Below are 15958 nucleotides of genomic sequence, written 5' to 3' on the forward strand. Positions count from 1 at the left end.
GAAGTGACAAGTCTGATGGACTGAGCTGTGTTTCTCACTCTCTGCAGGTTGAGGCAGTCAAAGGCAGAGCAGTTGCTGTGCCAGACTGTGATGAATCACGTTAGTTTTTTTCATAATGCATTTAAAGAAGTTCAAGAGACTCTTCGTAGATATGCAGAATCTTCTTAGACGTCTAAGACAGTAAATATGATCATGTATTTTCTTGAACACCACATTAGTGTTAAGGGACCAGGTAAGGTGGGTGGTAATATGGATGTCGCGGAACTTACAGCTGTTGACCTCTCTACTTGTATCTGTACACTGTGGATGGCTTGATTATAATCATGTATTGTCTTTCCGCTGACTGAAGTTGAACTGAAGTTTTGCAACTGAAGTTTTTCACTGTACTTTGGTACACATGACAATAAACGTAACTCAACTAGACTCAACGACAGCAGCCACCTTGATGAGGACAGGTATTTGTTTAATTGCTGTTCCGATTAACAACAGTGGTATGATTGACAAACTTAAAGATCAAGTTGATACTGTACTTGGCAACACACTCATGGGTGTACAGGGAGTAGAGCAAAGGAGTGAGCACACACTCCTGAGGGGCACCAGTGTCGAGGACCAGGGCAGAGTAAATGTTCTAGTAAATGCTACCTGACTGCGGTCTGCTGGTCAAGAAGTCCAGAAGCCAGTTGAAATTAGAGGCCCCAAAGCCACCATCCAGAAGTTGAGGGAAGAGCTTCTGTAGTCTTATGGTGTCAAAGGTGGACATGTAGTCCATGAATTGCCTCCTGTCATAGATGTTCTGATTGTTGATTTCTCCTGTACGCAAATTGCAAGGGGTCTAGATTGTTCAGAAGATTGACGCACATGTGGTCTATTACCAGTTTTCAAAGCAATTCGTAGTGGGCGATGTTAGAGCTAGAATCATGAGATGGGTCACTTTTTTTTCTTGTGGACCGGAATGATGGAGTTTTCCTTCAAGCATATGTGAACAGTGTACTGCTGAAATAAGAGGTTGAAGATGTCGGCAAAGACTATGGCTAATTGATTTGTGCACGATTTCGGAACTCAACTAGGGACTCCTTCCGGGACTGCTGTTTTCCTTGAGTTTACCCTTGTGAAAGCAGATCCAACTGCTACCACCAAGTGGGACAGAGCTGGTGGAGGATGCAGGGATGCACCTTGGTGGAACTTTGTTCGCTTGCTCAAAACGGGTGTAAAAACATTGCTCATCTAGTAGAAATGCGTGTTACCAGAGATTGTCCCCGATTTAGTTTATAGTCTCTGATGATATTCAGCTCTACTACAGTTACCTTTTAGGCATTTTCTGGACATCGTAAATGGGGATGGATGATTGTATTAATTAATCCTCAATGTTCTTAGCACTTTTCAGAGGCAGTTCAAATTGTATAATGCAGGACAAGAGGGTGCAATAATTTTACTTCAGTGGTTAAAGGGATGATCTATTGGAGAATTAATCAATATGTCTACATGTGTCTCAGCATTACCAAATTAAACTGCTGGGAAGTCCACATTTCACTTCAGCATAAGAATTGACAATGCCCATTATCCTTACTTCTGCCAAAACTAAGTTTAAATACTTAGTTTAAAATCCAGCTGTAAAAGTATTGAAATAATTTGTAACTCGGAAGTCCTCGCGTCCTTCTATTGGCAGCAAACCTCAGTAACGTAGTGATCGAACATTGCCATCATAAAATATCTAAACCTGTGGTTAGATTATGAACAATTGATGGCAGGTTCCTGGCAGAAAGTGGGAATATATATTGGGAGCCTTTTCAAGGGTTTGTAATGTTTTATCATTAACAGCGTGCATGTTGCTCTCCCAGCATACCTCTTTGTATAGGAGAAGGGTCTCGACCCGAAACGTCACCCATTCCTTCTCTCCTGAGACGCTGCCTGACCTGCTGAGTTACTCCAGCATTTTGTGAATAAACACCTTCGATTTGTACCAGCATCTGTATACTCTATGTATAGGAATGTCACCCAATGAAGCTTAAACTCGTATACATATCCTGTGTATATGTACATCCACAGATGAATTATTTAATGCCAATTATAGAGGAAGAGAATGTCATGCGTTGTGATAAATTTTGAAGACTTATGTGTTGACAATATTGATCTTTAAAAGTTCAGTATGGTGAGATATTCAATATCAGGTTAAAATTTCAAATTCAGTAATGAGGTGCAAAACAACATTTTCTGCATAATGAGGCAGGAAACATGTTCCCAATGTTGGGGGAGTCCAGAACAAGGGGCCACAGTTTAAGAATAAGGGGTAGGCCATTTAGAACGGAGATGAGGAAGAACTTTTTCAGTCAGAGAGTGGTGAAGGTGTGGAATTCTCTGCCTCAGAAGGCAGTGGAGGCCAGTTCGTTGGATGCTTTCAAGAGAGAGCTGGATAGAGCTCTTAAGGATAGCGGAGTGAGGGGGTATGGGGAGAAGGCAGGAACGGGGTACTGATTGAGAGTGATCAGCCATGATCGCATTGAATGGCGGTGCTGGCTCGAAGGGCTGAATGGCCTACTCCTGCACCTATTGTCTATTGTCTAATCTTGTTCAATAGTTTATTGGATTGTCAGTGGAATAGTGCCAGTGAATGTAGAAATGAAAGAGACTGTGCTGTAGCAAATGATAAGTTTTTTTATTAGAGATATCCAGGCATGGTGGTCATTCCTCCCCTAAAAAAGTCTTCTCACCCACAAAGGGATGGGATTTCATTTTGAAAGTAAACCCCAAAATTGTTATAGCAAATGATAATAACTGTACTTTGAATTCCTTTATATGTTTTGAAGCCTCTGCCTTGATGAAACAGTTGAAATATATTTAAGAACAGCAAAAATAATGGTTGCGCGTCAGGGTATAATTATATAATCAAATCAATTGAAATGAAAAAGGTAATCTGACTTATCTGCAAGTGAGGAGCAGCTGTACCAACACACAACTTGAACCGAGTGCTCTACTATCAAGGGTCAAGAATTTCCACTAAACAGAGGTCTCTGACCTGCTATTTTTAGGTTTGCATTTCCAGAATACATTCCTTTTAAGTGCACCTATCCAGCAGAAAAAAAAGTGGAAATGAATTTCATCAAAATATTTATTTGTGACTAAGATTACCATGTAATGATATTAAAAGCAAGTGGAGCAAAGAAACAATAAAATATAGCAAAGAAAGCCAGGAAAAGTAAAATGATTGAGTACAATTTCATAATCTTGCTCAAAACTGATTATTCCTATACATGAGGTCTGGATTAAGTTGTTTGTTTAAAATTGCATCTTATGGCAAAACATTCATTTTGATCCCAGGTTATGAAGAGGGGTTTCATATTTTCAGGGGTGTCTCATTATTTCATTTTTATCAGAAAATACTATATGAAATTATTTTTGAATCCCTTCAAGGTTTTGCTATGGTCGTCTGCTTCCAAATTACTCCTTTGTGATTTCCACCATTTTTCCCATTCTCTTCCTGTTTTCTGTCCTGGTTAAACAATTCTGTATTTTGTATCTTTATTTGCATTATCGAAGTCCCAATAAAATTGATCTTGAACATAGATGTGTACTGATTTACAGACATTCACCGAAAATTAGAAAACTTCTCTGATTTGCTCATTGTCATAACTTTTCTTTGTGAATCCTTCTGTGTAGCTCCAACTAGTCCCAGGATTATGTATGATGAAAGATTGTCAGGTGAAATGAATTTTAAATGAGTTAAATCTGCCTTTGACAATTTTAGGTGCAAATAATTTTAAAGGTCAGAATGTACTAATAGTCACTTAGGCTCAAAATGTCGGCCTTAATCTGCTCTATGTGTTATTCCAAAACAGTCACTCATTTCTATTTGCATTTCAAATTCTAGAATGAAAAGTAAACATTCTTTAGCTCTCTGGGTAGCAACGTGAAATAATGTTATTGGAAGGTGACTTATTGCTCTCCTCCGATTTTACCATAATTCATTATCTCACTCAGTTGAGGCAGACCTGAGGCTCATTGTTTAAATGGTCAATACATACAGTCTTTGGACTAGACATTAATTTTGGTGGGTGTTGAATTGCCAAATAAACAGGCAGTAAATATTGCTGCGCCTGGTGGTCAAGGATTAAACATTTTGAAATGGACTTTTTTCTTATTTAAATAATTATATTTTATGTAAATTATTTGTAATGAAGTCAAACTTCCAGCCCTTGTGTTGGAAGGTGTGGATTGTTCACAGATGAATATGACAAAACACGTTTGGTTGCATCTGTTCCCACTTCATTAGGACATTAAAGCTGCAGAAACCATTAAATTTAGATTTACCAGTAAATGTATGGAAATTTGTAAACAGAAGGAAGAATTTGAGATGCTCGTATTTTTAATATCAAAAGAAAATTCAAAATAGATTTTCAAACTTCTGATTTGGTTTTAGTTTTATAGATACAGCGTGGAAACACCCCTTCGGCCCACCAAGGCCGCACCGACCAGCAACCCCCGCATATTAACACTAGGGACATTGTTTACATTTATATCAAGCAAATGAACCTACAAACCTGTACGTCTGGAGTATAAGAAAATAACTGCAGATGCTGGTACAAATCGATTTATTCACAAAATGCTGGAGTAACTCAGCAGGTCAGGCAGCATCTCGGGAGAGAAGGAATGGGTGACGTTTCGGGTCGAGACCCTTCTTCAGACTGGAGTGTCTGGAGTGTGGGAGGAAACCGAAGTTCTCAAAGAAACCCCTCGCAGGTCACGGGGAGAATATACAAACTCTGTACGGGCAAGCATCCGTAGCCAGGATTGAACCCGGGTTTCTGGCTATGTAAGTGCTGTAAGGCAGCACTTCAGATGGGATTTGATACCGCAGGGAAGATCAAAAGAAAATTTAAAAGAGATTTTTAAAGTTTTGATCTGATTTGATAAACTGAAAAGGTGCAAACCATTTCATTTGTTTGGGAAGAGAGAGATGAAGGAATGATCAATTATGATTATTGTTAAAATTGGAATGAGAGTTTGGCAAAAAATGTTTTTGCCCACTTGCTGAGGTTGAGAATGCTTTCCCATAAAGAGAAGGCGAGGAAGACTTCTGCAACTTTTAAGAGGAAATGTCATACATTTTGAAGTAGTAGAATGTAGAGCGAGATTGCAATATAATGGTTTGAGTTGTAGATTTCTCTGCAATGAGCTGATATGAAATCGCTACCTTTTGATATTCTAAACTTCCATGGAATTACAACTATTTGAGAAATAAAACAGTCTGGAATAATTTAGTAGATCACCCATCATCTGTGGAAGGAAAATCAGTCGAGATTGGAGATTGTTTCTTCTGAAGGGAGAAATTAGTTGAGATGTTAAAAATAGGGGATAACCAATTTAACACAGGGACGAGGTGAAGTTTTCACTCTAAGGGCAAGGAGGCTTTTGGATTCTGAGGATCTTTGAATATTTTTAAGGCAGAGGTGAATAGATATTTGAGCAAGGGGTGAAAGGTTACTGTGGGTAGACAGGAGTGTGGTATTGCAATGGAGTTATATAGGACGAAACATCCCTTCAGCCGAAATTGTCCATGCCGACCAAGATGGCTGTCATATTTATCTCAATTTTTGTGTTGGGCCATAGCCCTCTAAACCTTTCCAATCCATGCACCTGTCCAAATGTTTCTTTCAATGTTGTAATTGCGCATGCCTCTGGCATCTTGTTCCATACACCAACATATGTGGTATCAAAAAAGTAACAAAGCTGTCCGTTCTCACAGCCAGTAATATGAATTAAAATGAAGTAAGAAATTATTATGTTTCAAACAATGAACATTATAGTTTAACATTTTAAAATCCTAAAAATAACTACCTACATTCTGTATTTGTTAGCTGCATTTAATGGGTTTAAACGCTGTTGAGGAGTCTGTTGACTGTGTGTCAGAGGGGGTGTTTTTGTGCTTAGCTTTTTATCTGGTTCTGTTTACTGTCGGATCACCACTCCTACCGTCACCTCTGAAATCAGTAACTGTCTAATTATTAGTTCTGCTGGCTCCGACAAATTTTGCCATCAGCACCACAATCAATCAGGCTGTTCATAGGCAGATCCTTTCGTTAAAAAACGCTGCTGGGCTAATTGTCAAGTAATTTTGGACCAGACGATTTATGTACCTAATTAATTTTAGTAGGGATTCTTACTGGGAGGAATAAATCTCAGACTCGAGTCTAACGTGTGTAGGCCACAGGAAATGATATATTCATGTTACTTTTACGTGGCATGGAATAAAGAAAACATCAATATTATTTCTCATTCAATTTTAATTATTACAGAGTAATTGGAGACTTCACTTTATTTTAACTAGGGGCAAAAGTGATGAAAGAATGACATTCTTTCACAGCTATGAATTTGTGATTTAGTTGTTGTCCAAGCTGCATTTCTTTTTGTGCCAGAAACCCATCCTGAGTGTTTGAACTCCACTGCAGCAGTATTTTGTTTGATTTTCCTCGCAACACCCTCGTTGCCACTTCTGTCATTTTTCCCCTGTACTGTAATTGAACTGTGCCTCTGACATGAAACTCATATTAAGACATTGAAAACAAAATGTTGTTTTTCCCGTTCTGTTCCTAAAACGATGAAATATTCTCGTTCTCATTATGAAGTTAGTACCTCCTCAGCTGAAGTGACAATTGCACTGTAATCATTTTGACATTGTAGTAGTAATGCCTTTGACAATATGTTTTTTAATTTTCTTCAATAGAATAATATCTATTATACTCTCATCTCCATGGCCAAGCAACACAGCAGGGAAGGGTATAGTTGGCCACCCTGCAGTGGGCACTCAGATCTGAGAAGTTGCACAAGTGCAGACAAGGAAATCTTCTTTCCTCTCTCTTTGGGCTGTCTCGCTTATTTTTGAGCTCGAGATAGATCCACTCACACAGCCATCGAGGTAGTTTGAGTGAAGTCGAGACATGTGAAGAAAGAATTGGTTAAACGTGCATGCTTGTATGTTCGTACTGCCTGAGCAAATGCACAAAATAGGTATTTTGATTTAAATTTGAGATTGGAATTGTGTGGAAAAGTTGTCGACGTATCTGAGCAACATAAAACATTCACTTGGCTGTGTGGTCAAGTGTTAATAAAACTGTTAGGATTCACCTCCATCTTTTCTAATGGGATAATCTTTGGTAGCCATGGTGTTCTGTCTGACCTTTGAATTTGATCAAAACACTAAAAGTGACCCACATTATGATGGTGCTTATGGTATATGGAAGTTGTGAATCTGTGGAATTCTCTGCCACAGAAGGCAGTGGAGGCCAATTCACAGGATGTTTTCAAGAGGGAGTTAGATTTAGCTCTTATGGCTAAAGGAATCAAGGGATATGGGGAAAAAGCAGGAATGGGGTACTGATTTTAGATGATCAGCCATGATCATATTGATTGGCGGTGCTGGCTCGAAGGGCCGAATGGCCTACTCCTGCACCTATTTTTCTATGTTTCTGTGTTCTATGTTAAGTTGCTCTCGGCGGTTGTTCGTGCAGCGTTTGAGATTTAAGGCATATATGGAACATATCTGAGACCACATCTGGAATGCTGCATCCAGTTTTCTTTACTCATTTAAGCGAGAATATGAATGCATTTGAATCCACTCAGAGAATGTTTCCTTGGCCCAAAGCAGGAATGGCCAAGCTGTCTTCAGATGAAACGTTGGACAAGTTAGGCTTGTATCTGCTGGGGTTTTAAAAAATGAAAGGCAACTTAATTGAAAAGTATCTGATCCCAAGGAGCCTTGGCAGGGTGGATGTGTAGGTTGTGGGGGAATAGAGAACGAGAGGGTGATAGTTTATTGCGGCTAGGTGGGAATGTGGAGGTCAGGTCATCGTCTTGTTGGTCTGATCTTATTGAATGATGGAGAAGCTCAAGGGGCTTGAATGGTCTATTTCGGCTCCTAATTCACATGTTCGTATCTCAGATGAGTTGTTTAAATCAAATGACTGCATGGGTTTGCCATACCATACATGCTTACATGGTTAGTGGGATATCAGACTACTGCTTGACTGGGGACTACCATTAGAGGTTGCCAGCTAACTACAGTAGCTTATTCTAATGCTATTAATAAGCTTTATAATTGGATTTTGAGTTAAGAATTCAGCATGTGACTCACATGTAGATACAGAGAAATTGTTTCCTCCGTGGAGGTTCCGGAACAAGGGAACATAATCCTAAAATGAGATGTCGAGCAGGAAACACTTTTTGCGCACAAAGGGTAGTGGAAATTTGAACCCTTGTTCCCCAGAAGGCTGCAGAATTGTACATTTCATGACTGAGATTGAAACGTAGATAATATTTTGTATGGTGAAGGTATCAAGGAAACCGGAATAAGATTGGGTAAAATGTACAGATCGGCTGAGATTTAATTGAATATTTGGATAGGATTGAGAGGTATCATGACCTAATCCTGTTTTTGTGTTTCTGTGTTCAAAACAACAATGTCATTTTCACAAGGCAGCTGAAGAGAAAGTTAAGTGAAAATATGCCTTTTCCCTGCGTCTATACACCACTTGCCTCTGACCTGCTATTTCAAAGTTATATTATCTGTTGTAAATGCACCTCAGAAGAAACTTTATATGATAAGAAACCCCACAGCAAGGGGCTTGCATCATTTCCTTTAAGGCTGCAAAGAATGAATGATACTATATTGCTGGAAAGTGATTAAAATAACTTGAGTGCCCAGAAGCAAGTGTGCATTTCTTTGTTGAAATAAATGACAGGAAACATGTTTTGTGCATTGAATATAGATTTCCTTGAAGTACTTTCATTGGATAGCATTTTTGTGTAGCCACTATGGTATATTTTTCTAAACATTGATTTCAGACTTTTACCTACATCAAACAAACACGAGTGGATAGGAGAGCAGAGTAGATTCTGCATAAGCCTTTGTCTAGTATAACTATCGTACAGTGGCAGACCGAGATTAATGATTTAACTCCGTTGAGGAATTATGGGCATGACCCTGTGTCCTACCACTACATGCCTCGTTTGGAGTTTCAACATTCACTGGATCTGTGCCAACTCTCTGCTTCTTGCTTACAACAAAGTGGTCTTGTGGGTTGGTATTTGAAGTGTAGCCCTACAAGTTGTGAAGAAAGTGCTTTTGTTGAAACCAGTTTAATGGATACATTGAAATTAGTTCCAAAATGTTCATTTTAAAGAGATTTCACAAGTTTTTTTTTTAGCATATCAGCACGTCAGTAGGAAGTGCAGGTTAATATTTCATGCTGTCACTTTTTTCTCTGTATTTGCACTAGTAAAGTCGGATGTTTACGTGGCCTGGCCAGTTGAACCCTTGTGTTTCTAATCATAACATCACCTATGGAGAATAGTTCTGTGTCAGATTTTAGTTTAGACCTTTCACCTTTTCTTCTCCTTTAATTTCATGCTGTAAAAACAGCATAATGAGGGGTTTACTGACCCAATTGGAAGTTTTAATAAAACCTATTAGTGCTAAAAGTTGTGCCTTAAGGAAACAATTACTAAAAGAAACCCTGCTTGGTGCTGGCTTAGCTAATGGACCTTCCCATTAAATGTTTCCAGATTGGTTGATTAACTCTTGCACTACCTTTCACTGTGGAAGCTCCAAATACAAAGATGCACTATTATGCAGAGATGTTTTAGTAACCAGAGTAACATGATGATAAGATTGTCACTTCCCTATGCATTGCAGTTGAACTGTCGTTAGTAGAAAACTCAATATTAAGAGCCAGAACTGTGAGCACTGGAAGTTATTTACAGCCCTTTTACTTCCTGATCAGTCAGCAACAGTATTAGAAGCTGTTGAAAAAAGAAATATGAACCAAGATTATTGGTTTTATATAAGCAATGGATTTTGCACAAAAGGGTGTTAGAGGCTTTCTGTTGCTGTCAAATCTTCAGCAAATTTAGTACTTCACATCATGGAATTAACAGATTGTAAAGCTGTGGGAATTCAGGAAAATCTGTGGTCTTGGTAAGAAATAGTGAAAGGGAAAGAAGTAACAGATATGTGTTAAGGGCATTATATTATTAGAGGGATGACAGTAGAATGACAGTAAAAGCAGGGTATTTCCCAAAAGCTGAGAGATTTAGAAGTGCTGATATTAAAAGGGACAGAGGTGTTCGTACATAAGCCACTGAAAGTAGCATGCAGGTGATGTAAGCAATTGGGAAAGCAAATGCTATGTGCACTTTTATTACAGGAAGATTTGAATGTAGGAGTTAAAGATGCAATTATATGTAGTCTTGGTGAGACCACACCTCAAGTTGAGTTTAGCTTTGATCACCATACCTAAAGAAAAAGGATGTCTTGGCCAGAGAAAGAGTTCAGCAAAGATTCACTAAACTGGTTCCTGAGATGGCGGATTTATCACGAGAGCAGATATTGAGTAGACTAGGATTGTATTCTGTAGACTTGAATAGAATGAGTCATAACTCCATTGAAACTTACAAAATACCCATAAAGCTTGACAGGGAGGGAGTTCCTCCTGACTGAAGAGTCACAATCAGGGATCATAGAATAATTGGTAATGTTTAGGATTGAAACGAGGAGAAATTTCTTCACTCAGATAGTGGTGGATCTTTGGAATTCTATATCGGGAAGGGCTTTGGAGGAGTTGTCATTGGCTCATGCAAAACAAAGTTGAATGGATTTCTCGCCATTTGGGATAAATCAAATGATATTGGTCATAGTGCAGGAAAACGGGGCTGAAGTTGATAATCAGCCAGGGAACCTGACGAGTACCGCAGCAAGCATGAAGAGTCAGACTGCCTATCCCTGCTCCCAATTCTCGTGAGAAGTGCTCCAAAGGTTACTCTTTGGACACCCAAGATTTGACTTCACATATGGCCGTTCAGAAACCTAATGCAACCCACTGCAATAACAGTGATGCAGTTACAGAGAGCACTTTGATTTGAATGGCTTACCATCTTCAAATAATTGTAAAGTGCTGCAGATTGAAAGAATGGACGCACATTGAAGACCTAACGTTTGAAGATATGTGGCTGGTAGCCACGTTTTTTTTGCCTGAATTGCTGGCTATCAGTCATCACGGTTCACCTCTATATTCCTATGGTCACAACTTATTATTTTGCTCTGCCAAACACAAGCTCTGTCCGCCAGGGCCAGCTGGAACTCCCGTTTGCAAACCACTTCAATTCCCCTCTCCATTCTCATTAAGATCTATCTGTCCTAGGCCTCCTCCATTGCCAGCGTGAGGCCACATGCAAACTGAAAGAACTTGTATTTCGTTAGTGTATGGCATGAACACTGAAGTTTATGTGGCTCGCACATCTTTTGCAGATTTAAGTTCTTTAGTTTGTACTGAAAGTGTAAAATTTGCAGCTGTTTAAGCTTGGCATCGGCTATTTTGGTACATACAAAATAGTTATTTTATTTAACGTTATCGAGAGCAGAAGGGAAATTTGTAGGAATATATGAAATTGCAAATATAAGTGTTTTTTTTAATGTCTGCCATTTCTAGATTTGCCTCGAGGTATGCAGCAGAAACACTGGCCTCCCGTAGCATGTCTTCATATTGGGCATAAGTTACGGATGACAGTAACGTGGCAGTTTATGTTCACTCTAGTTGCCCCAAGGGAATTGTGGAAATGGAATTACATGCCAGACAAAACATTTGAGATCATGAGAGGCTTGTACGCTACCTTTCTGATGCTAACCCTTGGTACCTGAAGTTCAATTTTAATTCCAGAACCTTGATACCTTCTTTGCTTTTATGTTTTAAAAAAAATTATTTGAGTTTTGCTGCATGATGTTGTTCCTGAATCTCTTGAAGCAGATTGTAGGTTTGGAGTAAAATTTGGTTCCTATTATATAAAATGTGGATCCTATTTGTCACCAGACTGAGTTTGGCACGTTTTTTGATTTATTCAAATGGTTTAGTTATTTATTTCTATACATTTAATTTCCTGGATTTAATGAATGAAATTTGTTGACAACTCAAATATAATGACCTAAATTTTACGCCTAAGAGCTAAGTTTCCCAAGATCATGTGAATGCAAATTTGAGTCTTCCGTATGATATCATAAATGATAATTGCATAATTTTTGTAATATATTTTGTTTTATTTAATTTCACTTCTTCTGTTGGTCTATATAAGGGAAGAACCTTTATCTACTGGACAGTGAAGTGTTTGCACCACGATATAGGATATTAATAACTTTTATAAATAAAGAAAAAAGCATCAGGTCCAAACAAGACATTTTATTTTATAGACATGAAATAAATGCATTTTGAATTTAATTATGCAAATTTCCCGTTGGGCTTAACATTTATATTTTCTGAAATAAAGATAGAAAATTATGAAATTACTCAGCAAGACCAATGTCTACGGAGAACAAATATAATTAGTCTTTCAGGTCACTGACCTTATATAGTAACATAAAGGAATCAAAATGAAGTTTAAAATTTTGGTGAAAGGATCAGAAATAGACCTTTAAAACTTGCCTGATCAGCTGAGCATTTTAATATATAATATATATAATATATAACAGGTGGGGGTGGGTAGAATCAAAGGGATTGGGAAAGAATATGAACTGTCAACAAATCACTGTTAAATAAATGATATATCAATCACCCCTATTAATAGGATCTTCATAATATTGAACGTTCCACACTGTTGTAATGTGGGTTGGTTTCAGTTGGCTTGTCATCTTGTGCTTGGACCAGATTACGGATCCGCTTCCACCTCTCACGTTGAACCTCGGAAAACGCACAACTTCTAGCAACCATAATAGTGAATGCAGTCTTCACTTGATCCATCCTGCAAAGCTACAAGTTTACATCCACTGATTCCCATTGGCTTTGGCAGCATGGGCATCGCCCCACTCCTTTCTGCCCCCTCTCTCTATGGCCCCTTCCGTTCCCTCCTGACCTCCCCTCTTTACCAACCGTCCCGTCTATCCCTCCTGAATATCTTTACTCTGAATTCCAACCCCCATCTTCCCTGTCCCAATCTCCTAACTTTCTTCATCCCATCTTCCACAATTTCTACTTCTGCCAACCTTCCTTCCTGTTCTCTCAATGGTTGAGTCTTTTGGACATCAGATTTTGACATAGTCTGCTGATGTTTGGACAGAGGGCCCATGTTTTCTTAACAGGGATGAGCGTTTGATGGCATTGGGCCTGTACTCGCTGGAGTTTAGAAGGATGAGGGGGGGGCCTCATTGAAATTTAGCAAATAGTGAAAGGCCTGGATAGAGTGGATGTGGAGAGGATGTTTCCACTAGTGGGAGAGTCTAGGATCAGAGGCTGCAGCCTCAGAATAAAAGCACGTTCCTTTAGAAAGGAGATGAGGAGGAATTTCTTTCGTCAGAGAGTGGTGAATCGGTGGAATTCATTCCCACAGACGGCTGTGGATGCCAAGTCAATAGATATTTTTCAGGCAGAGATTGATAGATTCTTAATTAGTATGGGTGTCAGGGGTTATGGGGAGAAGGCAGGAGAATGGGGTTGAGAGGGAAAGATAGATCAGCCATGATTGAATGGCGGAGTAGACCTGATAGGCTGTATGGCCTAATTCTGCTCCGATAACTAATGAACTTATGAACAAGTTCATAGGGAGTATTCATAGGAAACACATGCGGTCACAAAGAGAAAATGCAGACTCCACATAGCAAGCAGCCGAGGTTAGGATTGAACCTGGCTCTCGGGCATTCCAAGGAAGTGGTTCCACTAGCTGTGCCTCTATGGTGCTAACTAAGTGTAAATGGGTGGTAGAATTTGGGGTGGGGGGGCTCGGCAATAATATCTAAAACCCATCTTCTCTCCCATGTGGGCTAGTGTCATCGTTCACTGCTGCCTTAGTTCTTTGCATGTTCATCCTGTCTGCAAGAGGAAGCATCCTCTCCAGCTGGTAGAGCTGGAGCCTTACAGCTCCAACGATCTGGGTTCAATCCTGAACTCGACTGCCTTAAAGTTCTTACTGTTTGTAGCCTATGTCTTCAAAGTGCGCAGGAGAGAGGGGAATCCTTGGGCTTGGTGCCATGGTTGACGCAGCCAAGCTTGACCCCAGTTTGTATTGGATTAGGTCTTTGCTGGACCTGTTGGTTAGAAGCACTGCCTGTATGTCTACAGCAGATGTAGATTTAGGACGGTTTTCTAAGGACAGCCAAATGTGAGGAGGATATTCTACAGCTTGTTGTGGTTGACAGAGTCAAATGCTTTAATGACAATAAAGGCCGTGTATTGTGGTTTATGTTGCTTTTAATGTTTAGCAAAGATCCTGTTCATTGTGCCGGTTGAGAGATGGAATTCCTACTGTGATTAGAGGAACAGCTATCAGCAGCCACAAGGAGGAGGCAATTAAGGGGTTCTTCAAAGTGCTTCTGGCAAGCAATGATGACTTCTTTGTCAGTCTTGTGTTTCCAGGTGCTAGTTACAGTGGACTAAGGACAGTTCAGATACTTTGGACACTCTGGTCAGGTTGTCAGAGGTGTGTCTGAGAACAGTCTTTCAAGCCTTTGAGATCCTTGACACTAATTTTCTCGTGGTCGTGTTTATATTCCCCTTAATATCTTGTGGTCAGGTTGATAGAGTAGGATTTGTCAGTGACTAGCAGCTGTCGTGGCTGATGCAGATAGTGCAGATATTGCAGATATCCCTGCAGTTTCTTGCTCATATAGTGACATAATTTAGCAGGTATCCTGCCCTGATGAGGTCTTCTATGTCTCACTCTCACTGAGCATTGTGCAATTGACAACAATGTCCTCTTCTGGGTTTGCAAAAAGTCACAATTAGGTTTTCTGGTTGGTATTCCATCCTTGACAATCACATATTTCCTATGGAAGGGGATGGGGTGAAGCGGAAAGGGAGGCGAGGTAGTGGGAGAAATGGCCATGCATACGGGTGAAACATGAGGGGGGTGAGGGGGGGGGGGGTAGGGGAGAATGTTGTTGGCTAGTTACATACAATTGGAGAATTTGATGTTCATCCTATTGGGTTGTAAGCCAAGCAGAATAGCACCATAAAGGAGCACCAAATGGTGAAGGTGAGGTTAAAAGAGGTGCATGTGAGCATCTGTCTCACCTGGAGGGGCTCTGCGGTCTCTGGACCAATGTGAGGGAGGAGGTATAGGGACAGGTATAACATCTCCTGTGGTTACAGGGAAATGTTCCAATTTCTCCCACTATCCCATCTCCTTTTCTTCCTCAACACAACACCCCCCGCCCCCCCCCCCCCCCCCCCCCCCCCCCACCACCACTCCCTATCTCTGGTTGCACATGCTTCTTCTCCCCTTATCTCACAGCCTTTTGTCTTCTTTCATCTCTACCATTTGTTCATCCGTTTGTCAATCAACCCCCCTCCACTGTTGAAACAATTTATTGCAGTTGCGGGTTTAAAAAAAAAGATGCAAAGTGCTGGAGTAACTCAGCGGGTCAGACAGCATTCCTGAAGAACATGGATAGGTGATGTTTCGGGTCGGGAGTCTTCTTCAGGCTGATTGTAGGGGGAAAGAATGAAAGCTGGAAGAGAGGAGGGGGCCGGCTGAAGTGTGGCAGGTAATAGGTGAACACTGGCAAAGGGGTTTTGATCGGCAGATTGTTGGACAAAAGCCAGAGATGAAAAAACAGAACGTGTGAGACAAAAGGATTGAAGAGTTGCGAATTGCGAAGCCACAGAAAGGAATTTAGACGATGGAGGGGAGAGGGGAGGGGGGAGGGGGGTGGTCAGTGTGTGAGAGATCGGCGCAGCGGTAGAGTTGCTGCTTTACTGCGAATGCAGCGCCGGAGACTCAGGTTCGATCCTGACTACGGGTGCTGCACTGTAAGGAGTTTGTACGTTCTCCCCGTAACCTGCGTGGGTTTTCTCCGAGATCTTCGGTTTCCTCCCACACTCCAAAGACGTACAGGTATGTAGGTTAATTGGCTGGGTAAATGTAAAAATTGTCCCTAGTGGGTGTAGGATAGTGTTAATGTGCGGGGATCGCTGGGCGGCACGGACTT

At 40.3% G+C, this 15958-nt stretch overlaps 1 protein-coding gene across 1 annotated transcript in view; it reads left to right on the top strand.

Annotated features, from left to right (window-relative positions):
• Positions 1-15958, top strand: part of lmf1 (lipase maturation factor 1) — a 457201-nt gene that overhangs the window by 45010 nt on the left and 396233 nt on the right. The window lies entirely within an intron of this gene.

The sequence above is a fragment of the Rhinoraja longicauda genome, chromosome 21 (assembly GCF_053455715.1).
Source record: "Rhinoraja longicauda isolate Sanriku21f chromosome 21, sRhiLon1.1, whole genome shotgun sequence".
In the NCBI taxonomy this organism is placed as follows: domain Eukaryota; kingdom Metazoa; phylum Chordata; class Chondrichthyes; order Rajiformes; family Arhynchobatidae; genus Rhinoraja; species Rhinoraja longicauda.